Below are 26,820 nucleotides of genomic sequence, written 5' to 3'. Positions count from 1 at the left end.
CAATGTTTTGCCTGCTATAATGATGTTCAATTTCTGATATGATGATTTGGATTCTGTTGAAATTGCTTTCGATATGGAGTGCCAAGCTGATTGATTGTTTTGATGAGAATCCTGATTTTCTTTTGATGGGGATCTATGATTTTTGCCTTGCGATATGAATTTGATGTCCAATTTCTGATATGATGATTTTGAAGACTTTTGAAAGTACTTTCGATATGGAGTGCCATGTTGATTGATTGTTTTCATGAGGATCCTTATTTTCTTTTGATGTAGATTTGTGATATTTGCCTTGCAATATGAATTTGATGTCCGATATGGTTCCTGATTTTTGATATGGGTCCTGATTTTCGATATGGTTCTTTTGATTTGCAATATGGTTCTTGATTTTTGATATGGGTCCTGATTTTTGATATGGTTCTTTGATGTTGTAATATGAATTTTGATTTTCGATATGGTTCTTTGATGTTGCAAGATGAAGTTTGATTTTTGATATGGTTCTTGATTTTCGATATGGGTCCCGATTTTTTATATGGTTCTTTTGATTTTCGATATGGGTCCTAATTTTTGATATGGTTCTTTTGATTTGCGATATGGTTCTTATTTGATGCTCACATTATGGGTCTTGAATTTCTTGCGTTATGGATCTTGAGTTGCTTGTGTTATGGATCTTGATTTGCTTGCATTATGGATCTTGAGTTGCTTGTGTTATGGATCTTGATTTTTGATATGGGTCAAATTTTCAATATGGGTTTTGATGTGATGCTTGTGTTATGGATCTTGATTTGATGCTTCGTTGTTTCAAGTTGTTTTGTTTTGATAGGATATATTAGATAAATGTAGGAACTGATGATGGACATTTTTTGTTTTGCAAGCACAGCTTGGCGTACTTCAGTGTTGAGAGTGATTTTCGAGATCGTGGTCATTGATTCCATGTTTATCACAAGCTAATAGAGATGTGATTAAGAGATGTGGTTTATCATCCTTATTAGACATGCCTTGGTATATCATTAACCGAGGTTTGTTGATAGCTTTGACCGAGAGGTAGCACAGTGATAGGAACACCTTCCACTTGGCTATGGGCGAGATAACAATCAAACCAGAGGACTGTTATCGCATTTTTCTTATTCCTATCATTGGGTCTTTGTTGCCATACAAGCAGACTCAGGAGGGTGGGATAGAGGCTCTTTGTCACATCTTCTTGGATGATCAGATTAGTGGATATGAGATCCCCTGGCAGGAGTTCATGGATTTTGATTATGCTTCGTTGCTCTCGGTACTAGCAGGTTTCATTGGTGGATTTTTGTGTCCTGACCTAGGTCGAAGGGACTAGCTATGGGATGGGGATTAGAGTTGGAGGATATGGTCATGTAGGGATGCAGGTTCGCATGGGGGTCTTGTATGTTAGCCCATCTTTACAGAGAGCTTCACCAGGTGGTGTATCTAGGATACAACAGTTTATTAGATGGGATGACATTACTAAAGGTGTGAGTATGGGAGCACATTCCTGCAATAAGGCCACTTGCAGAAAGGGATAGGCCAGTTGGGTGAGTGTATTCTTATGGTTATATAGGTATAGTTGTCCAGCGGAAGCTGGGAAAACTAGAGAATTGGCCAAATGTATTGGATGACATCGATATAGTCATTTGGGGATCGTATATGGATTGCGAGGTGTGGGCTGAGGATGGGCTAGAGATGCCCTATGTTTATATGTTGAGATATCTGATCGGGTGGATGCCCTTTATCATCGAGCGGTTTTTGCATAGTCATTTTCAATGATAGTATGGGATACAACAAGGGATGCCACAAGGAGCATTTTTGTATGCTCGTTGGAGATAGGAAGGCCTGAGTGGGGACCCACTGTAGATAGTGTAGCGATGGTAGAGGAGTATATAACACTGGAAGGCAAGATCTAGGAATATGGAGTTGGGGTCGTTGAGACTGGGATGATAGAGGAGTTCATAGCGTAATTCATGGCACATGTAGTGGCATGAATATATGATCTGACAGAGATGCTACCCGTTTTTGATGATGATGAGGATGAGCAGCCAGAGGGGCAAGGGGGAGTCAGATAGAGAGATGAGGAGGGAGAGGAGGTAGGAGATGGAGGTGGAGATGATGGAGGAGATGGTGGAGGAGGTTGTGGAGGAGGTGGGAGGGGAGGAGGGAGAGGAGGAGGGAGAGGAGGAGATAGAGGGAGAAGAGGAGATAGAGGAGGTGGTGGATTAGATAGAGCATGAGGGGGAGATGGAGGGATAGGAGGAGATGGAGGGAGAGGAGGAGGAGGGCTCATTATTGGTGCTTGTGGGGTTGGTAGGGTAGGTGTAGTGCTAGAGGCAGTGGCTAGTATAGAGGATGTTAGGCGAATCGCCCAGAGGAGGAGATCTGATGTTTTACCTCAACCAATGCCTCAGATAGGTAGAGGTATGGGTGGGACCACAAAATAGGTACCCATTCAGATTAGGGTACCCACCCATCAACAAGATTCACAGATTAGAGTCCTATAGGTCATAGTGTAGGAGCTACAGGCACAAGTGCTAGCACAACAACGCTAGATTACACAGATTATGGTAGAGCGGGATACGAAGAGAGAGCATCGAAGTTAGACAGAGGATCTTACTGAGAGATTAGAGAGAGTGATAGGTGGTGCCCTAATGCAAGACACGCTGAGGGAGATACGGTACATGACCAAGGAGACCTATTACTATAGGCCTTTATATGAGGAGGTGGTCCCTAGAGATCATAGAGCTCCTATCTATGCAGCCAGTCGATCTTCTCATAGTCATACAGGGACAGAGTAGAGGTATTATAGGGCCTGCCTGACGTGATCCACCTGGTGGAGATCCAGGGGCTGGGACATCTGCTACAAGACCATCAGCCTTAGGAGATAGTCATACCTAAGAGACTTGTCTCTATTGTATTTTGATCATTTTGTTGTATTTTGACAGACATGATATCCCTTGTACATTTTGACCATTTTTGAGATATATAATATATATGGCACTGATTTGCTTTGATCCACATGTGTTATTGATGATGATTGATGAGATGCATTGATATGATGATTTGATGATGATGATGTATGATTTATGATGATCATGTGATGATGTATGATTACTGTGATTTATGAGATGTATCTTGAAAATGAGATGTATGATAATGATGATGATGTGAGATGTATCTTGAAAATGAGATGTATGATAATGATGATGATGTGAGATGTATCTTGAAAATGAGATGTATGATAATGATGATGATGTGAGATCATATTGAAAATCAGATGTATGATAATGATGATGATGTGAGATGTATCTTGAAAATGAGATGTATGATAATGATGCGATACTAATGCAAGATTTTTAAAATGATATGCAAATTAATGCAAGCTTTAAAATGATATACAACTAATGCAAGCTTAAGAATGATATGCAACTAATGATCACTCTAATTTTGACGCTGTCATTCCTGTTAGTCACTTGTTTGTGCTCTATTTTTTGTTTGTCATCATTGAGATTTGATATGTTGGAATTTAATACAAGCATAATGGTATAATTGAACCATAATGACATGAGTAAAACTTACATGAGTTTTGATATTGCAAGATGACAGAAGCATCGAGGTATAATTGAACCAAGATGACCTAAGTGTTGCTTGCATAATAGAGACAAGAGGTAACCATTTGTATGCACAAAGTGGAAAAATATCTTCAATGATATGTTTCCAATTATGTCTCGAGACAATATTTGCACCATATGAATGATCGCCTCACAGACAAAAAACTAAAAAAGTATCAGATTCCCTCGTTGCTTTCTTTAGCTCGATGCATCCTCAAGTAGATTAGGAGATCCAATGATTCAAAAGACAAAAATAGGCAAAACTTCATGCTAGATGTAAAAAAATCTGTCATGTGTGTGTTTAAAGTTGTAGTTGGATAATGGTCTTGTTTTCTAGCCTGATGATCAGTTGTTGACATTGTTTCCTTAGCATGTCATGATCCTTGTTGTTTGTTGTCGAAATAGTTAAAGTGGGAGGAGTATTTCCCCTAGTCATAGATATCTATCAATGTGGATATACATGTTGATCACCAAGCCATGGTGGGATATGATATGGATAAGCGTATTTGGATAATCAAGGATAGTGACTACGCTAAGTATGTTCGAGATAATGCTACGTGAATAAGTGTTGGGTGATGGTTATTAGCTTTGACTTGGATGGATGTAAATGATATGATTATTGATAGATAGAAGAGCCAGTCTCTCACAAATAGCATATGTTGCCAGGTTTTCACTAATTGTTTTTATTGCACTTTTTTTTTTTTTTTTGTATTTTTCTGTTTTTTTTTTTTTTTTGCTTTTTCTCGCTTTTTCCGTGCATTGGACAACTCAAGTGTAGAATTTCTTCAAATGGATACTGTATGTCAAAAATGTGGTTTCAACCTGTAGAAGGAGCAAACAATTCAAACACACACATGAAACATTGCATTAGAGGTTAGAAATCCAAACAAAGCAAGTTAAAAAGAATCTAAACTCTTAAAATCGTTCCATGTTCCTCTATCTCCAAGGATCTTCAAGATTCAAGGTGGCTCTCAGCTTGGAAGAGCACTTGATTCTTTAAGATGACAACCTAAAGAATGAGATTTATGATTCTAAAATCTAAATGGAATACAACCAAGATCCTAGTGAAGAATTAGATATGAAACTAGATGATGATAGGATGCAAGATATTGATATGAAGCTTAAACTAGTATGAAAATGATACTAAGATGAAGCTAACATGATATGAGATTAACATGATATATCTAAGATTATAATGCTATCAAAATGATCTAACATGCTATTCTATCAAAGAGAGATAATATGCTTAATGTTATGAGACTATAAGTTTGATGCACAAAGACTTGATTTTTTTGAAGAAGGAATGGGCTCTATTTATAGGGAAAATAGGACAATGGATGGTCAAGATTGGATGATCTTATTAAGGGCCGGGATTGAAAGTTATCAATCCATGTTTACAATTCTCACCAATGAAATGGTGACAATTGTCAACATAAGACTAGTTGAGAGGGGATGTAAGAAGCATTAAATGTTTGAGAAGACCTCATGGTTACCTTAGGAGGTAAGGGTTAAGGTTAGGTTAAGGTTATCCATTGGATAAGGATTTTACTCAAAGGATAAACTCTTGTGCAAGGTTTAAAGGGATAACCATGGTCAAAGTAATGAATGCTTGATGAGACCCCTAGGTTAGATGGAGGTTAAGTTAGTCAAAAATTCTCTAACCATGTAAGAAGGTTGAGTTAACCATTAATGGGTTGGAAGACTTCCAAGGTTAACTTGTTGAAGACATAAAGCCTTTAATGGTTTTCAAAGACTTTGAGGGTTTGAGAAGTGACTTTCCTTTTCTTAGGGATGTGACAATATTTAGGAGATGGGTTAGGCTAATTTAAAAGTGATTATAAGAATCTAGAAGGGGGTTTAGAGAGGCAAGTGGGAGATGTAGGATTTTGCAAGTGGGTGGAGGGGAATTTAATTAAAATAAAATTAATTTATTTCAATTGTGGTTGCAACTTGCATTGGTAGGATTTTACAAGTGAGGGGATTTTTAAATAAAATTAGATTTATTTAAATGCAAATGAGATTTTAATTAAATTTATATTTAATTAAAATGGGAAAGGGGATAAATTGATATTTTTAATTAAATGTGAATTTAATTAAAATGCCTAGAGGGGGGGGGGGTGGGGGTATTTAATTAAATGGCTTAGATAGAAGAAGGGTATATTAATTAAATCTTAATTTAATTAATTGGAAGAATTAAGAATAATTAAATGAATAAAATTCACTTAATTCATTGTGCAACTTTTAGGTGTCTACATTTTGCCCCTCTTTGAGTTAACATGTGACCACATGTTGATTCAAAGAAAATTTGTTGGATATGATGTCGTGGATATGAAAAATTGATTTGATAAGAAAAGTTGATATGATGCCCCAGATTTGATGAACAATATTGATGATACCCCAGATATGAAGAATTGATTTGATATAAAACTAATATGAAATTGATGTTGATATGATATGATAATGCCCCCTCAGGAGTGTTAGGGATCCCACAAATATTGAGAGGGGGGGGGAGAATCAGTATCTGACCAGTTAATGCAATTTCTTAACTTAAAACATGCAGAACATAATATAATAGTGTACCGGTATGCAAGAAATAATGCAATAAACAGAATCAAGAACATCCACATGAAAAGCACACCATAACACAAGATTTTAACAAGGAAACCTGGGGTGGGAAAAACCTTAGTGGGATTTGTGACCCACAATATTCACTCACTGGCCAATAAGAGAATATTACTTACAATAGGGGCATGCACATGCAGGAAGGCCAACTACCTAGAGCTCACTGCTCAATGGGAAGTCTCACTGACTTACAATAAGGATTATACAAATCCAATAACTTGAACTACTTTGCAATAGCATCTTCAATGCTAGATTCAGTACCGGTTCCTGCTCTATTCTTTACATATACCCCTTGACCTATATTTTACACAATAGGTCTGCCTTATATTTTCCTTATATTCCTTCTACATCTCATTCCAAATGTCTACAATGATCTCTTTTATATATAAGAGTCATTTTACAATTTGCCAAGTCGGCTTACAAATTTTTACAATAATAAACAAAATAAAATATAACAAAATCCTGTCGGCCTCTGTGTCGGTATACTTCCTTTCTTTTGTGTCGGTGCCGGTGTCCTGAATGCCGGTGTAGACTATGATCTGCTGATGCCGGTATAATGCTTTTGCCGGTGCCATAGGATTGCAAGGTTGCCATCAATGACAAAACCTTCAATCACATACAATGTATCATTGGAGTGTGCATATGCCAACAATCTCCCCTTTTGGCATTGATGGCAACACTCATGAGAAATTTAAAAAAAAAGTATCCAAAAATGTTACCAAAAATGTGTGTGCTCTCCCTGAGCATATGGTTCCTATCCTATGATTTGAATTTTCTCATCCAACTACTCCCCCTTTGGCATCAATGACAAAGGTTGTCAAGACGTCAGTAGAGTTTGTAGTTTCAACCTTGTAACTGGGTGGTTACAATTTGAAAAAGATCTCCCAAAATCAAGTTTATACTATCCATAAACTTCTTGCTATCTTTTATTGTTGTCTCTGTTCTCTTCACTATATCGGTGAGATGCTGCAAATGCTCTGCCGGTGTTTTACTTCCCTGTATTAGTGCTTCAGATACTTCCTTCCGCAGAGATGCTAGATAGTTCAATCTTGGACTTAGTTTTGATCTCAAATGTTTTGCCTTATTATTCTTTCTTTCTCTCTTTCCAATTTGAGTAGTTCTTCCTCAAAATTTGTTATCTTCTCCTCAAAAATTAATAGTGTATCAAGTGAGTTAACAAAACTGTCTGCAAGTTTATTAATCTCATCCTGTACCTTGCTCATTTTCTTGTCTATATCTATAGTCAAAAAGTTTGTTTTATAGGTATCTTTGCATAAATTTTTGTACTCTTTCAACAAATTACATAATTCCGGTAGAAGTGTATCAAAATCTCTATTACACTTCTTTATTTGCTCATCAAAGAATTTCTATTTTTCAACTTCTACTTTATCCTTCACTGATTCTTCTTTTATTTTCTCAATGTTTTCTGAGATATATTTACACAGTGTATCCAGTTGTCCTAAAGAATCTTTATTGTCTATATTATAATTGGGAGCAATTACCTTCAAAATTGGTATGGAATCATCAATTGCTTTGTAATCTTGTGAGTTGCAGTCGATTATTTTCTTGATTGAATCTAATAGCACCTCAGTCACATTTGTTGATTTGTATCCTAATGATGATCCAACAATCTGAGTACCGGTGGAGGTAACCAAGCTTGTATTGACCTCTGGTAGGTCTGTTTGTGTCTGCATTTCTTTAAGCAATGGTTTTTCACTAGTTGTTGGTGGCACTGTTTCCTTATGTACCTGTTCCTGTTGTTGTTGTTGTTGCTATTCCAGAGCCTTTTTCTCTATTTGTTTCAATGCCTTAGTCTATGTCTCAGTCTCTACCTTTTTCTCTTTATCTTCTGCCAATTTATCAGTTTCCCCTGCTACCAGAGGCTCACTAGCCATATTAGCCTTATCAGTTGAATCTTTGTCTACCACTATGTTGATCTTCTGAGTACCAACATTCACAGTCTACAAGACTTCAGGATTAGGATTATTATCCTCTACATCCATATTCTCGGCTGTCGGTTGATCATCTGTAGTTGTTGTTTTTACCGGTGGAGTATTTAAAGGAGGTGGGGGTAAGTTGTCTCTAACCTTGATACTAGGTGGTCCACCAACTTTTCCTTTTCCCTTGTCTCTATCTTTCTGATAAACTTTTATAGGTTTGGGGTTCCTATACTCTTCTTGTTTTTCTTTCTCAACCAGGAATATATCCCATCCATCTTCTGTCTCTCCTATTACCTCATCAACTCTTCCTACCATTAAAGCAACGTGCTGGTGTGCAGTAGAAAATATTGTCTGATTAGCTTGAGCAATTAGGTCATCAATTACTTGTGGAGAGTTTACCGGATATACAGCAAGTAGTTTTTCAATCTTTATTTTCTTATCCAGTTCTATCACTGCTTGTCTTCTTGCTTCTAGTCTTTTGAATAGTTCATATGGAACTTCATTGACTACTTCCATTAAAAACTTCTTATACATATCCATGTGTAATATAACACTATTTTCAACTTGCTCTTTTTCATTAGCTGTTAGAGTGTCATATATTTTCTCTATGTTCTTCAGTTTACCTTCCTCTGTGATTTCATTCAGTAGTATACCAAGAGGGGCCAAGTCTTTGTTTGTCCTTTTCTTCTTCTTGGGTGTCCGTTTCTTCTTTGGTGTGGCCTTTCTTACCAAATATCTCACTACTTGTTGATTTTGCCTTGTCCTCCTAGGTGAGGGTGTGGTTGCCAGTGAGGGATCTCTTTTCCTTACAACTCTTTTGAAAGTTGCAGGCATGTCACTTCCTGAAGAAGTACCTACCGGTGATAGGTGAGTTTCAGGTTGTGGAGCTGCTAACTCATCCTTTGTTATACCGGTTTTCTTCAATACATCTTCTTTGATGGCTTTTGCTTGTCTGGAACATTTCCTTACAACTACCTCAACCTTTTTCACTCTCTTCTTAGATTGTATTTGACTTTCTATGGTTTCAACACTACCAAATACTTCTTCTTTAGGTTCTCTGGGGGCTTCCAGAAGTGCTTTAGCATATGTTTCAACTATGTGATCATCTGTTTCATAGCCCATCTCAGTTACCCAAACTGTCCTTGGGATGACTGCTTCCATCTAGATTTCATCTTTCTTGATTACAAAGCATATTTCATCTTTGTATTTATCTACAATCTTCTGTGATAACCTTATTCTTTTCTTCATTTGGTCTTTAATGCTTGAAAAAAGTCATGAATATTGTTTTCCTTGTTCTCACCCATATTATTGAATAGTTCTATTAATTGTTTGCCTACCAGTATATCATATCCAACTTCTTTGTAACCTATACCAGGAACCTATTTTGTTATGTGTAGCATCAGACATACTAACAGATTTCCAAACCTAAAAGTTCCTTTCTTGTCCTTCTTGATCTTTCCAAGGTTGTCAATTAATTCATATTTTAACCATTCACATATATCAATTTTTGCATTGTCTGTGACCATGTCATAAGCACTCTTAATGCATAAGCTTGAGACTGAATTAAGTCTATTTGCATGAGTAGCTTTATATCTTAATATCATGCTGATGAATCTCACATTGATATCTATTACATTATTAACTCTTTGGGACCTCTTGTCGAATGTTGCACCAGTTAGGTTTATAACTAGGTCATTGGAAACCTTCTTGGTTTTATCTTGTCTTTTATCGGTGGCCGGTAACCCTGTGACAGCTTTCACAGCTTCCTTGGTGATCTTGTGGATTGCATCTAACCAGAAAAATTCTCCATGTACCCTGCTTAATACTATCCTAATCACATCCTTGGGAAATTTAGGAATGCTAAGGCTCTCTGTAAATCCTAGGGTCTCAATGATCTTGTGTTCATCCTTTATATTGTCGGTATTATCACATATCATGGTTTTAATTTCCTCATCTCCTAATTCCTCAATGTTGCAGTGGATGTACATTCTAGGGTCTTCAGCATAAACAACTCCCTTAGGAATTTGAGAAAAAGCACCTAAGGTATCATCTTTCTTTGCTATCTCGAGAACTAACTAAAATACAGGTCTAGGTCTTTTTATTACTTCAACAACAGTAGGGTTTGCTATATATTCAATTGCAGAGGTGGATGCCATGATTAAATACCTTTTATTGCCTTGGATGGATGATTTCTTGGAGTGTTCTTGCTTCTTGCTCGAAATGCCTTAGCTCGGAATCTTCGTGCTCTTCGTAAATTTGAAATCTCGGTGAAATGAAATGGAGCTAAAACCTTAATTTTATAGTGTCTATTCACCATCTACCACATTAATTACATGTCAGTTAAGTATTCACTTAACATTGTTTGCTGGTAATAAGTAATTTTCAACTTCTTATCTCTTACCGAGGGAATAATAATACATGTGTCATTAGATTGCCAAACCCCTCAAAGAAACTTTCTTCAATTTGATGAAGAACTTCTTGCGGGTGGAGCACTGCTTCATCCTGTCGGTGAAGCATCACTCTATCCTGCCAGTGAAGCATTGGTTTGTTCTACCAGTGGAGGAGTATTCCCAATATTTAGATCAACTTTCCTAATCCATTGTTTAGAGAATTCTTGCTTAACCTCTTCAACTTTTTCTTTACCTTTCAAGCTAGAATTTTCGTTGTCTACCGGTGTTCCTTTACTTCTACAAAATTTAGCAATATGCCCAATCTTGTTACATGCATAACAAGTTACATTATTCTTCTGAATAGCTTTCCTATAACCTATGCCAATTTGTATTCTGTACTGATTAGATAAATGTCCAAATCTTCCACAAACATAACATCTCACATTCATTCTACAGTTTTCAGAGTTGTGACCAACTTTGTTGCATTTAGAACATTGACCTATGGGTGTGTTGATATTCTGATAATTTCTAGATCTACATTCATTTGCTCTATGACCATACTTATTATAGTTAAAGCATTTTCCATTGAATTTATAAGTATTAGGTTGTCTTACCGGTTTGTTGTGATCCTGAGTATTTGTAGTACCGGAGCTTTCACCAACTTCAAAGCCAATTCCAGAAGTGTCACCTTTAGGTTTTTGATTCTTCAGCAAGGTGCCAAGTTCCTCTGAGCTTTTCTTGAATTTTTCTTTGTGTTGATTTGCAGTTTCTAGTTCTCTTTCTAAGACTTCTTTTTGTCTCATCAGTTCATTTGAGTCATTCTGAGTATGCATCAGATCTGTCTTCAACATGTCATTTTCATAGCTAAGTCTTGTGTTCTCATTTGCTGCATCACTTAGTCTTCTAGTCAATTCTTCTTCATTCTTCTTCCTATCCTCAATCTCTTTGCAAAATCTCATAGTCATATCCTACATTTCATTTTTTGTTGTCATGATCTCTTGTTTCAACTTGCTTATCATATCATTAAGTGATTCCTTTTCATCATTCTCATTTTGCAATTTTTCACAAAGTTCTCTTCTCTTATTTCTTGCAATAGTAAAATTTTCTTGAAGTGCCTAAATGATGTCCTGAGCTACCCTTAAATCATCTTCTAATTTGATATTTTTCAATTTCTCTACATCATAGTCTGTAAGAGCTCCTTCAAGTTGCTTCATTAGATTTTCCATCTTTACTGGTGTCAAGATCTTCCTCAAGTTGTTAGGCTTCTAAAAATAGAGGACTAGGCTCTGATACCAATTGTTAGGGATCCCACAGATACTGAGAGGGGGGGGGGTGAATTGGTATCTGACTGGTTAATGCAATTTCTTAACTTAAAACATGCAGAACATAATATAACAGTGTACCGATATGCAAGAAATAATGCAATAAATAGAATCAAGAACATCCACATGAAAATCACACCATAACACAAGATTTTAACGAGGAAACCTAGTGTGGGAAGAACCTCGGTGGGATTTGTGACCCACAATATTCACTCACTGGCCAATAAGAGAATATTACTTACAATAGGGGCCTACACATGCAAGAAGGCCAACTGCCTAGAGCTCACTGCTCAATGGGAAGTCTCACTGACTTACAATAAGGATTATACAAATCCAATAACTTGTACTGCTTTGCAATAGTATCTTTAATGCCAGATTCAGTACCAGTTCCTGCTCTGTTCTTTACATATACCCCTTGACCTATATTTTGCATAATAGGTCTGCCTTATATTTTCCTTATATTCCTTCTACATCTCATTCCAAATGTCTACAATGATCTCTTTTATATATAAGAGTCATTTTACAATTTTCCAAGTCGGCTTACACATTTTTACAATAATAAACAAAATAAAATATAACAAAATCCTGTCAGCCTCTGTGCCAGTATACTTCCTTTCTTCTGTGTCGGTGCCTGTGTCCTGAATGTCGGTGTAGACTGTGATCTGCTGATGCCGGTATAATGCTTTTGCCGGTGTCATAGGATTGCAAGGTTTCCATCAATGACAAAACCTTCAATCACATACAATGTCTCATTGGAGTATGATATGATGTTGTGGATATGAAAAATTGATTTGATAAGAAAAGTCGATATGATGCCCCAGATTTGATGAATGATATTGATGATGCCCCAAATATGAAGAATTGATTTGATATGAAACTGATATGAAATTGATGTTGATATGATATGATAATGCCCCCTTGGGAGATTGTTCATGCACAAAAGGCATGAATGATCTCTCGAAAGAAGAAGAATTCTATTTGAAAGATAGAAGAGTGGATAGTGATTACATGCATGGGTTTGATAAGATTGATTAGATTGATTGGATTGAGATCAAATCTGGTTTCAGGTATGACACCTCCTGTATAAGACATGGATGATCGAGCATCTGGTTTCAGGAATGATACTGCTTGTATAAGACATGGATAATCGAGCATCTAGTTTCAGGAATGATACCACCTATATAAGACATGGATGATCGAGCATCTGGTTTCAAGAATGATATATCCTGTATAAGACCGATCAAAATGTCTGGTTTTAGGAATGATATATCCTGTATAAGAGCTGATCAAAACATCTAGTTTCAGGAACGATATATCCTGTATAAGAGCTGATCAAAACATCTAGTTTCAGGAAAGATACATCCTGTATAAGACATGATAGAAGATAGTTTGGAAGAAATATTCCATGATGATACGATAGATATGCATGTGAGGGATTCAATGATGAATGATATGCATTATGTTTCAATATGAGATTCTATGAGGATGATGTGATGCTTAGATAAATGCTCTTGGTCTTGATTATGACGCGAATGTATGATTCATGATGAGATGAATGAAAATGTGATGTATTGCATTAATTTATGAGATGTGAGATGTATGATAATGATAATGATGTGCAACTAAATGCAAGATTAAAAATGATGTGCAACCTAATGCAAGATTAAGATGATAATGATGTGCAGCTAATGCAAAGCTTAATATGCATTCTGGTTCTCAATGTTGTCATCTATTGTGATCAAAGTGCCAATGCTTCCTTTGTTTTCATCATCGAGCCTTGATTTGTTGAAAGTTGATACAAGCCTCATGGTATAATTGAACCATAACGACCTGAGTATAGCTTACATGGATTTTGATATTGCAAGATGACACAAGCGTCGAGGTATAATTGAACCAAGATGACCTGAGTGTTGCTTGCATAAACAGACAAGAGTTAACCTTTGTCCGATACAAATCCGAAATGTCCTCAATGATATGTTACATGATCATGTTGTAAGACAAATTTGCATGGTAAAAGACTTCACTCACAGATAGAAGACAAATAAAATATTACATTCCTTGCTTTCTTCTCTAGTCATAAGACATCCTAGAGGTGCTCAGGAGATATGATAATAAAAAATTAACAACCATAAGTAAGCATGCATGCTATTTGGAATGTATTCTTGTCAAATAAAACATCTTGCAAATAGATCTTTGTTTAGTTGAAATCAGTTCAAGTCTATGATGTCTAGCCTTCTTACATTGTCGATTGTCATTTGTTGGGTGTTTTCATCCTTGTTGTCTTGCTATGTGTTTGGTTTGATGTTGAAAATCTTAAAGACGAAATGCCCCTAGCAAGGTCATGATTTTTCCCCTTACTACGGATACTACTTCGATATGGATATGTACATCGATCACCAAGCCATGGTGGGATATGATTTGGGTAACTGATTCAGATAAACCAAGGATAGTGACTACGCTAAGTATGTCTAGGATTGATAAGCATTTGTGAATTTCTGGTGATGTCTCAAATGGGTGGATATGATATGTACAATATGATTTGTGAAACATGTACTGCCATCAATTGATAAAGATAAGGCTAACTAGAACAAAATCTAGCAGTCATACTGATCTATGTCATTGTTTTGATTTGTTCGATGATTGATAAGAATGTCTGGTTTCAAAGAGTGAGTACCCCGTATAAGACCGATCTATCTAGTTTCAAGTGTACCTATCCTTGTATAAGACATGTTTTATGTTGATAGATGGAATCAAGACTCGATGATTGATAGGAATGTCTGGTTTCAAAGAAAGAGTACCCCGTATAAGACCGATCTATCTGGTTTCGAGTGTACCTATCCTTGTATAAGGCATGCTTGATGTTGATGTTGATTTTGAGTGATGAATTGATTAACAAGACATGTGATCATTTTGATTGTAGACTTTGAGAGTTTTCCTATTGTTGATCTGATTTGGTTGATGGTCCATGCTTTCATGTTTTTGATTTTTTTGATTTTTAGTTTTTGGATGTTTTGATTTATTTTTTATTTATTTTTGAGTTTTTGGATATTTTGATTTTTTTGTTTTTGGATTAGAAGAAAGATGTATTTGGTTGCCCCAATGTATAGCAAGACAAGGAATATTATGAATGGATGACTGAACCATTGAGGTGGAAATGGGTTTTTTTTTTGTCCATAGTTTTGATCAAGATCAAGGATGGAAAAAGGGATTGGATAGAGATAGGATATGGATAGGAGAAACAAGATCATAGATAGTGATAGATGATGGAAGAAATGAATAGATAGGATAAGGGATATGGATTAGAGGATATGGATAAGGTGAAGCAAGATTATAGATAGCAGTGGATGATAGAATCAAAGAATAGATAGGATAAGAGATATGGATTTAGGATATGGATGAGGTGAAGCAAGATTGTAGAAAGAACTGGATGAGAGAAGATATGAATAGATAGGATATGGATGAGGTGAAGCAATAATAGAGTGGATGATAGAAGATATGAATAGATAGGATAGCGAAGCAAGATTGTAGAAAGAATTGGATGATAGAAGATATGAATAGATAGGATAAGGGACATGGATTAGAGTGAAGAAAGATTGTAGAAAGAATTGGATGATAGAAGATATGAATAGATAGGATAAGGGACATGGATTAGAGTGAAGCAAGATTGTAGAAAGAATTGGATGATAGAAGATATGAATAGATAAGATAAGGGACATGGATTAGAGTGAAACAAGATTGTAGAAAGAATTGGATGATAGAAGATATGAATAGATAGGATAAGATATATGGATTAGAGGATATGGATGAAGTTAAGCAAGATTATAGATAATGATGAAGTTAGATAGGGTAATGGATATTGGAGGAAGGATAATGGGAGATATGGTAAGAAGAATAGAGTGGATGAACTTTGCCCCCAAGCATAGAGGTTTCCATTTGCAAAAAGGTGATATGTAAGATTGTCACAGCATTTAGCACCATCTAAATAAGTGTTCTTGAACTTTTCAAAGATAGAGACCCAACCCACACTTAGAACCTCTGGAAATTTCAACTGAACATTTCTAGCAACTAAGAAGTAGACTCAAAAGGGAAGAAGAATCCCAAACTAGATCAAGGTACTTAGTCTTTGATTACCCATGTGTGTGCAAGTGGGTTCATTCTGGCTCATATGATCATTGTAATCTTCAGAATCCAACATGGCTAGCTACATGAGTCACCCTGACTTCAAAAGCATCTTGGATAGAGCCTCGCTGCCAGTGAGCATCCATAGCCCCGATGAGGTTATCATTGTAATCTCACAAATATTGCTCCATTTCCAGCCAAGCATCCATATCCCTGATGGAGTTACTTGCATGTTCCCATAACCAAGCATTTTGATATTGCATTTCATTGCATTTTGCTTTTCTTGATATTCATTTTCTTGCTCATGCTTTTGATATTTCTTTTCTTCTCTTTATTTTTCTTGCATTGGCTTGTAAGTGATGAAACTTACATGGGTCTGATAATTACAGTGGCGTTGAAACAAGATTTTAGATTTTTCACTAGCCATGTCTTCAATTTAAGAGATCGCAATGATTTAGAGAAATCAATTAAGTGTATGAGATATAGTAATCAAAAGATGTCAGTACCAAGATATGATAAGTGGTTCTTTTCTAGATTGAGTGTGTATCCCAACCAAAGAAAATGTTAAAGAGGAACAACCTCAGATTCTGAAGCATTTCATGAATAGATATCTACGAAAAGGACTGAACATTAGATTCGAGCATGGGCAAGTATGTGACAAAATGACACAAACACATACATCACAGATGATGAATTTATGTGAAGGATTGAATGATAGGGATGGAAGGATGAAAAAAGGTGTTGGATAATAGATAGAATGTTTGAAGATTTTTGCGAGGATATATGGAAATGTATTCAAGATGAGTGTTGGTACACAACTCAAGAAGTGATGAAGAGATGGAGGAAAATTGAATTTTTGGGATAGAAGGACCCAAAATAAATAGAGGAAATGATAGAAGAATAGATTTTGAAAGATGTTTAGATAGAGGGTTGAAAGAAGTTCAAAGATGTGTTCATTTGTTGATCTTTCTCATGGATCATTTGAGGTGATGGATTGGTGGTGGAGGGAGGTAAGGACCCAAGATGGATGGAAGGGAAGAAGAGTTTGACTTTGGAATGAAAGGACCTAAGATAGATTTAGAAGAATAAGAGTTTGACTTTGGAATGAAAGGACCTAATATAGATTTAGAAGAATAAGAGTTTGACTTTGGAATGAAAGGACCTAAGATAGATTTGGAGGAAGAAGGGCTTGACTTTGGAATGAAAGGACCTAAGATAGATTTGGAGGATGAAGAGATTCCTAGATCTTGATCTTGACTTGGAGTAGGATCATTTGACTTTGTGCTTTCCTCTTGATTTAGATTTAAACTAGTGGAGGAGACAGAAGGGATATCATGCTTTTTCTTAAGAGATGGATGTTGAATGGGAATCTGCTCTTGAGATGAAAGGGGATCATTGTGGATGGAATACCAAAAGATTAGGGGATCATCATAAGATTCTTGACAGGTGGGATCTTGATCGAAGATGGGATCAGATTGGGAAGTCATGATATTGTGATCTTGATTTATGTTAGGACTCATTTCCATTGACTGAGTTTCCTTTTTCTCAGTTTGATGATGAATGGTCATATGAATGATCAAAGTTGATGTTTTTGATAGGTTGACGCAGATAAATTTACTCCTTTTGATAAGGGTCCTAGGACTAGGTTGTCTCTTCTTTAACTTAGTTTTGTGATGAAGAATTGTTTGTCTCAAAATATGAGGAGTGGTCATACATGAATGATCAATGGTTTCCTTCGATGTTTGGATTGAGATACTTTATTTGGAAACTTAAGTTTACTTTTATCAAATGAAGGTTTAGATGCCCCCTCACGACAAAGTGTATCAAATGATATGGATAAAGTCTCCTGATATGGAAACTTGATTTGACAACTTAAGGTTTAAACTTGGTATGTTGTTTGTTTGATAGAATCCGTTGGATGGCGGACCTTTTGATCAGTGTCATGATGTAACCTGATTTTGATAGGAAAAAGTGTTATCTTTAGCTAGTTTTGGATTTGACAACTTTTGTTCTAAGACTAAATTGTTTGATTTGGAAATGATTTCTTTGGTGTTGTTGATTTGATTTCTTATGACCGTGTTTGATATTGGACCTAAAAGGATACTCAAGAAGTTTGTATTTTTTATTTTTTTTTAGAAAGGCTTGTTTTTCTCTCTTGTTTTTTGAGTTTTGACCATGCGCTAAGCCAGAGACTAGATGCGCTAAACAATGATCCAAATGTGCTACAGGAAGACCCCGATGTGCTAAGCTACCTTTGCTATGCACTAACTCAGATTGTTTGATTTTGATTGGTCTGGATAGATTATGCCCTAATATGTTTCGATTACGCGCTAATATGTTCCAATTACGTGCTATTGTTTGAGCTCAAAGCACTATGATATGCCTCGAATGTGCTACACTAATGTCTAAATGCGCTAGATTGATGCTGACAAGTGCTACCTAAAATTTCACCAATATGATACTGGTTATGCACTATTTTGACTGATGAAAGTGCTAAGATTTGGCTTGTATGCCTAGAGAATGTTCCAGATGTGCTAGGAAGTTGCTCCTACGTGCTAAATTGCCATGATTGCTTTGTTTTTGTTGTTTTTGAATTTTAACACTTGTGATTTTGATGGATGATTTTGTTTTGGATACTCAAGCTTACTAAGTCGAATAGATAAACTCTTGATTACTTGGTTTGATATTCCCCTAATATTGTTGGATGAAAGTCTTTCCTAAAGATAGTTGAAATGTTGATAACCATCTCAAAAGATGCTTTGTTGGATTTGGAAATCTTCTCCACTTTATGATTTTTCCTTGTTTGAAATGACTTTTGAGTTTGATTGTTGGATACTTTGCAAGATATTTTAACATTTGTGACAAGAATACATAACACACATGAAGACAATGGTCATCCTAATGCTAAACATTGAGTGTATGTTCTTTTGAGGATGTGTTCAAATCCCCGATGTTATCACTGGTTTGATTTACAACAAAAGACACATCAGATAGACTCTTTATTCAAAGGTCATTGTCAATATCATAGCCCACTAGTCTCGATACTCCATCAGCTCAAATAGCCTTGTCACCCCCTAGGGGGCGCCCATTTTTTTGCCTTTTGCCAGAAATTAACTCAAAGTGAATTGTTTCACAATTGAGTAGTTATCTTGGGAGATATATGGTGAATAATCTTGGGGGCAGATTCTTCCCCACCCTTGCACTATGATATTGCCAATGTTTGGTGACTGACTCGATTCAAAGTTTCTAATGCTAAGGATCTTAATTAGGCTTCCTGTTCAGCCGTCAGTGATAAACTCCCTTGGGAGGATTCCCAACCTTTATAACAAAGGATCTATGTATCTCAAGGATACTGGGGGAAGGCTAATCGCTGCGCGCAACCATTGAAATGGACTTTCGTCACTTTCCACTTTTGATTATAGTGGGTTGGAACACTTGGCGTCAAAGCCGTTTCCCACTTAGGTCGTTCCCTTCACACTGGCCAAAGAATGGCTTTAAGAGTTTTTCAAACCCTCGGGAAGGCAGGCCTGCTAAAGGATTTATTGCTTGAAGTAAATAAATCTTTAAGAGTGGTTTGGCTTTTTGGTCACCCAGTTAAGGGGAGAGCATATACCTTCCACTTTCGAGACAAGCCACAAGGTTATTTTTACCCTTCAAGACAATGATTTTCTAACTTCTATTTGGAGATGTTGCTCCAACAAGCATGATGTTTTTTATAACCTTTCATAGCAAAGTGTGTATTTCTAAAACTTTTGTAAAACAAGCCTGGTCAACAAAGTAAATCGTGATTTTGGTCAACAAAATTAAAGTCGATAGGGGAAAGTTTTCCCTCTTTGTTTTGCATAAAATGAAGATGAGGTTCTTTTTCCTTTTGTAATGAATTGAGATTGATCCTTTTAGGCACCAAAGGAAGGTGAAGTTTGTTTTAACCTTGCTAAAAGTAAGTTTGCTTGTTCTTTTTAGAGCTCCAAACAAAATGTATCCCTAACTTGCAAGAATGAAAGGTTTGTTTAGTTGTTATTTTTACCTTGCAATAAAGAAAGATGAATTTTCTTTTAAGCACCAAAAACAAGTTTGAGGTTCATTTAATGCACTCCAAAATAAAATGTGAGGTTTATTTTAACTTGTATAAGAAGGGAGAGGGGATTCTTTTTAACCAACTTTTGTTGAAAGAAAGTAAAAAAAGAAACTTAAAGCCTCTAAACTAACTCCTTCCCCTACACAAAAAAGATTAGAACCTGCACACAATTAGTGATCAGATCTTAGTGTGGGCTTACACAAGCCTAAATTCTGATCTTGGTTACAAATTTTACAATCCTGATCCTGAAATGCCCTGAAATTTGACTAAGTCTGAATTTTGGAGGATCTTCCAAAAACTAGATTTTGCATTACAACTCCTAGAGATCTGAAACCCCTCTCAAACATCCTAACAATATATATGGAATATAACTTAAAGTATAAGAAAGAGAAAATGTTATATTCCATATATATTCTGCCTCCCACAAGCCTAATTTTTTACTCTGACATAAATTTTGGCCTATGCCAACTCTATGCGCTAAACTATTGCACAGATGCGCTAAGAAATAATATCTATGCACTAAGAAAAAGCACCTATGTGCTATTATGTGGCCCGAATGTGCTAAAATAGTGTTCCTATGTGTTTGACAAGTAGAAAAGGAGATGCGCCAAACAAAAGATCAGATGCGTTGAAAGATAGTTTCTATGCGCTAATATGTGCCATGGATGCGCTAAAGTTTAGCACAAATGTGTTACATAAAGTTTTGGATGCGCTATTCTGATATCTTGGTGTGATTGTTGTCTTCTACCTACATGAAAAATGATGTTATTTTTGGGTTCGAGCCCCACGGTGGGCGCTAGAAATGTATGTCAAAAATGTGGTGTCAACCTATAGGAGAAGAAAACAATTCAAACACACACATGAAACATTGCATTAGAGGTTAGAAATCCAAACAAAGCAAGTTAAAAAGAATCTAAACTCTTAAAATCATTCCATGTTCCTCTATCTCCAAGGATCTTCAAGATTCAAGGTGGCTTTCAGCTTGGAAGAGCACTTGATTCTTTAAGATGACAACCTAAAGAACGAGATTTATGATTCTAAGATCTAAATGGAATGCAACCAAGATCCTAGTGATGAATTAGATATGAAACTAGATGATGATAGGATGCAAGATATTGATATGAAGCTTAAACTAGTATGAAAATGATACTAAGATGAAGCTAACATGATATATCTAAGATTATAATGCTATCAAAATGATCTAACATGCTATTCTATCAAAGAGAGATAATATGCTTAATGTTATGAGACTATAAGTTTGATGCACAAAGACTTGATTTTTTTGAAGAAGGAATGGGCTCTATTTATAGGGAAAATAGGACAATGGCTGGTCAAGATTGGATGATCTTATCAAGGGTCGGGATTGAAAGTTATCAATCCATGTTTACAATTCTCACCAATGAAATGGTGACAATTGTCAACATAAGACTGGTTGAGAGGGGATGTAAGAAGCATTAAATGTTTGAGAAGACCTCATGGTTACCTTAGGAGGTAAGGGTTAAGGTTAGGTTAAGGTTGTCCATTGGATAAAGATTTTACCCAAAGGATAAACTCTTGTGCAAGGTTTAAAGGGATAACCATGGTCAAAGCAATGAATGCTTGATGAGACCCCTAGTTTAGATGGAGGTTAAGTTAGTCAAAAAATCTCTAACCATGTAAGAAGGTTGAGGTAACCATTAATGGTTTGGAAGACTTTCAAGGTTAACTTGTTGAAGACATAAAGCCTTTAATGGTTTTCAAAGACTTTGAGGGTTTGAGAAGTGACTTCCCTTTTCTTAGGGATGTGACAATACTTAGGAGATGGGTTAGGCTAATTTAGAAGTGATTATAAGAATCTAGAAGGGGGTTTAGAGAGGCAAGTGGGTGGAGGGGAATTTAATTAAAATAAAATTAATTTATTTCAATTGTGGTTGCAACTTGCATTTGTAGGATTTTACAAGTGAGGGGATTTTTAAATAAAATTAGATTTATTTAAATGCAATGAGATTTTAATTAAATGTGAATTTAATTAAAATGGCTAGGGGGGGGGGTATTTAATTAAATGTGAATTTAATTAAATGGCCCAGATAGAAGAAGGGTATCTTAATTAAATCTTAATTTAATTATTTGGAAGAATTAAGAATAATTAAATGAATAAAATTCACTTAATTCATTGTGAAACTTTTAGGTGTCTACAGGTACTGTTGGTTGGTTCATCGAGAATGTCCCCTTCTGAAGTTGTTAACTGATAGGTGCCTGATCCATAGGCTAATAGGATGACAAAAGGACCCAACTAGTTAGGTTCAAACTTCCCCTTCTATTCTCAATCTTGTTGATTTCTGAGATTTTTCTTTAGTACAGGATCACCAACTTTGAAAGCCCTAGGGATGACTCTATGGTTGTAGCTTCTACACATCCATTGCTGGTATGCCTTGAGATGACCATAGGCATTTTATCATTTTTCATCTAGAAGCTCTAGTTCATGGAATATGTTTACTCGATACAACTCATCTAGTATGAGGCCCTTCAAAGATACTCTGAGAGATGGAATTTCTACCTCAAGAGGTAGAAAAGCTTTTGATCCATACACCAATGAATATGGCATAGCCCTTGTAGGTGTCTAAATGCTAGTCCTGTATGCCCAAAGTGTTGGATTGAGTTGTACATGCCAATCTTTACCCGCATCATTTACTATTTTCTTGAGGATTTTCAAGATTGTTTTATTTGATGCTTTTGCTTGACCATTCCCCTGTGGGTAGTAAGGTGTAGAGAAGCGATGTTGGATTTTGAATTTTTCACATAGCTCTCGTACGTCTTGATTTTTGAAAGGACACCCATTGTCTATGATGATGAAACTTGGAATGTCGTATCTGCAAATGAGATAATTAAGAATAAATGAGGCAATCTATTTTCCAGTTACTGTGGTCATCGGGACTGCTTCAATCCCCTTTGTGAAATACTCTATAGCAGTGATAATGACCTTGTGTCCATTTGAAGAAGAAGGATGAATTTTTCCTACTAAATCGATTCCCCACTGATAGAAAGGCCAAGATGTGGTGAACAATTGTAGCTCCTGTGATGGTGCATGGATAAGATTGCCATGAATTTGGCACTTAGGACATTTCTTTGAAAATTGATAAGAGTCTTTCTCCATTGTCGGCTAGTATTATCCCATTCTCAAAAGTTTCTTAGCAAGAGTAGGACTACTTGAATGCGTACCATGGATACCCTCGTGGAGCTCGTGTAAGGTAGATTCAGATTAATTACGATCAAGACAATGAAGAAGTGTACCATCTATACCTCGATGGTAAAGGGTGTCAACAGAGATGCTGATGATGAAGACAATTTAGTGGAGCTTGAAGCATTGTTGGCAAAGCGGTTGCTTAGAGGCACTGGTAAATATAGAGGTAAATTACCTTTAAAATGTTTTGCATGCAACAAGATTGGTCACATAGCGACTAATTGTCCTAATGGTGAAAATGAACACAAGAGATATAAGTTCAAGAAGTATAAGGGTAAAGGCAAGAGAGATTGTCTTATTGCTATTTATATTGGTATCACTGATGAAGAATCTGATAATGATGCTAGTGAAGGTATTGTGTTTGTAGCTATTAAGGAAGAGATATCAGACCAGAAGGCATTAGTATCCAGGATGGATAACTCTGATGATTGGATCATTGATAGTGGTTGTTCACATCATATTACTAGTGATCGGAGCAAATTTCTTTTCAAGAAAGAATTTGATGGCAGTGTTGTTAGATTTGGCAACGACTCACCCTGCATGGTTAAAGGTAAGGGAGTTATTTCTCTTAATGGGAAGAGCAGTGCATATGATTTCTATTGGGTTGAAGGTCTAAAGAACAATCTTTTGAGTGTGGCACAACTCAATGACAAAGGATACCCACTGGAGTTTAAAAATGGTATGTGAAATATATTTGACAACAAAGGCAAATTGATTGCAACCGGGAAACAAACTAAAGGTAACTTGTTTCATCTTAATTCTAGAGTTAGAAACTATTTTATTGCAAACTAGATGATAGCTAGCTTTGGCATAGGAGATTTTGTCATATAAACTTTGATAACATTGTTAAAGTGAGTAAGTCCAAGACAGTGAGAGGTTTGCCTCAGTTAGACAAACTGGTTAATTCTCTTTGCAAAGAGTGTCAGTTAGGAAAGATGACTTCTTCAACTTTAAAAATAAAATCCTTTTCAATGAAGCACGTGTTAGATTTGGTTCATACAGATCTTTGTGGACCAATAAGAACAAAAAGCATTCAAGGTGATAGATATTTCATGATTCTCATTGATGATTGCTCAAGGATGATGTGGGTCACATTCTTGAAAGATAAGACTGAAGCTTTTGGTAAGTTCAAGGCATTTAGGGAATTAGTTGAGAAAGAGAGCGGAAAGAAGATAAAATGTCTGAGGACATATCAAGGTGGTGAATTTACTTCTGAGGAATTCACTAGGTACTATGAAGAGAATGGTATCAAACAACAACTTTCTGCACCGAGGACACCACAATAGAATGGTATTGTAGAAAGAAACAACCGGTCAGTTGTTGAAGCTGCTAGGACAATGTTGATACAAGGAGGTGTAGCGAAAACCTTTTGGAGAGAAGTTGTCAACATAACTATCTACACAATGAATTGGCTTCTGGTAAAGAGAGGTAAGGAAAATAATCCTTATGAATATTGGTATGGAAGATCACCCGATGTTAGCTATTTTAAGATATCTGGAAGCAAATGTTTCATTAAGAGAGGTGATTACATTAGAAAATTTGAGGCTAAGAGTGATGAAGGTATATTTCTTGGCTATTCCACCAAGAGTAAGGCCTACAAATATTTTAGCAATTAGATACAAAGAATTGTTGAGAGTGTTGATGTCCGAGTGGATGAATTTCCTGAAGTCTCAGAGGGAACCAGTTCAGAGAAAAAGGATGAAGATCCTTGCATTTTGTTTTTGGAACCAGAAACTGTGAAGCAAATTCAGATGCACCAGTTCAGCTGGAACAGATAAATTTAGAAGAAGATAATGACAATGAAGAAGCTGAACCTGAAGATAATGATCATGTTATTCCTAGATATGTGAGACTGAATCACAATCCTAAGTAGATTATTGGAGATAAGGATGTTGGAGTACTAACCAGAAGATGAATCAGAGAGAATTCTTGCATGATCTCCACCATTGAACCAAGAACTACTAAGGAAGCATTTGGTGATGATCATTGGGTTAAATCTATGGAGGAGGAATTGGATCAAATTGAGAAGAACAACACTTGAACCCTAGTACCCCAACTGATAAATAAGAATGTTATAGGTACTAATTGGGTATACAGGAACAAGTTGAATGAAGATGGTGTTGTAGTTCACAGCAAGGCAAGATTAGTCTGCAAGGGTTATGCGCAAAAAAGAAGGAGAAGATTATGGTGAAACTTTTGCACTAGTAGCAAGATTGGAAGGTGTCAAAACTTTACTTGCATTTGTAGCCCATAAGAAGTTAAAGGTATATCAGATGGATGTTAAGTTTGCATTTTTTAATGGGATATTGGAAGAAGAGGTATACATAGAGTATCCAGAAGGTTATGCTTTGACTAATGAGAAAGACATGGTATGCAGATTGCATAAGGCTTTATATGGATTAAAGTAGGCACCCAGAGCATAGTATGAAAGGCTTCATGCACATCTAATGAAGATAGGCTATCTGAGAACCAGTGATGATAGTAACATATATCTCAAGTCTGAAGGAGATGAAATACAGGTCAGTGATATATTTGGAGGTAATGATGTCATGAGAAATAGTTTTGCAAAGGAAATGAAAAATGAGTATGAAATGTCTTTAGTAGGGGAAATAAAAAATTTCATAGGCTTGCAGATACAACAAATGAAGAATGGTATTTTCATTACACAGTCTAAGTATGTTAAAGAGTTTTTGAAGACATTTGGCATGAGTGACTCTAAACCAGTTGGGACACCAATGGTTACAGGTTGTAAGTTGTCCAAGGAAGATGATTCTAAGTCTGTTGATGAGAAAGTATAAAGGTCAATGATTGGCAAATTGCACTATGTTGTTTATAGCAGACCGGACATAGCCTATGAGGTTGGCATAGTTGCTAGATTTCAGAAGAATCCTAAGGAAACACACCTGATAGCAACCAAGAGAATTTTTAGATACTTGAAAGGTACTGTTGACTATGGATTATGGTATCCATATGGAGGAAAGTTTGATTTGAAGGCATACACAGATGTTGATTGGGAAGGAAATGTTGATGACTGGAAAAGCACAACCAGTGGAGTATTTTTTCTTGGAGGAAGGCTTGTTTCATACAGTAGTGAAAATAAGAGTTGTACTTCACAATCTAATGTTGAAGCTGAGTATGTTGCAGCTTATATGAATTGCACACAGGCTATTTGGATGAGGCACATTTTGGAATGTTTTAAGATGAAGATTTCAAAACCTATAAAGATTTTATGTGATAATACAAGTGCCATAAATATTTCTAAGAATCTTGTTTTGCACACATGATCCAAGCACATTGAATTGAAGTATCATTTCTTGAGGGAAAAATTTCTGAGTAAAGATGTTATCCTAGAGCATGTTTCTACCAAGGAGCAGCTTGCAGATATTTTTACCAAACCTCTGCCTAAGAATAATTTTGAGTATCTTAGAAGTTAGTTAGGGGTTGTCCCTCTTCATGAAGTTAGTTGAGCATGATGTTGGCTACATCAGTCCCTGAATTACTTGCAGAATCTTACAAGG

This window comes from Cryptomeria japonica, chromosome 2, assembly GCF_030272615.1.
Source record: "Cryptomeria japonica chromosome 2, Sugi_1.0, whole genome shotgun sequence".
NCBI lineage: Eukaryota > Viridiplantae > Streptophyta > Pinopsida > Cupressales > Cupressaceae > Cryptomeria > Cryptomeria japonica.
The sequence above is the reverse complement of the archived record's forward strand: the minus strand, read 5'-3'. Positions refer to the sequence as shown.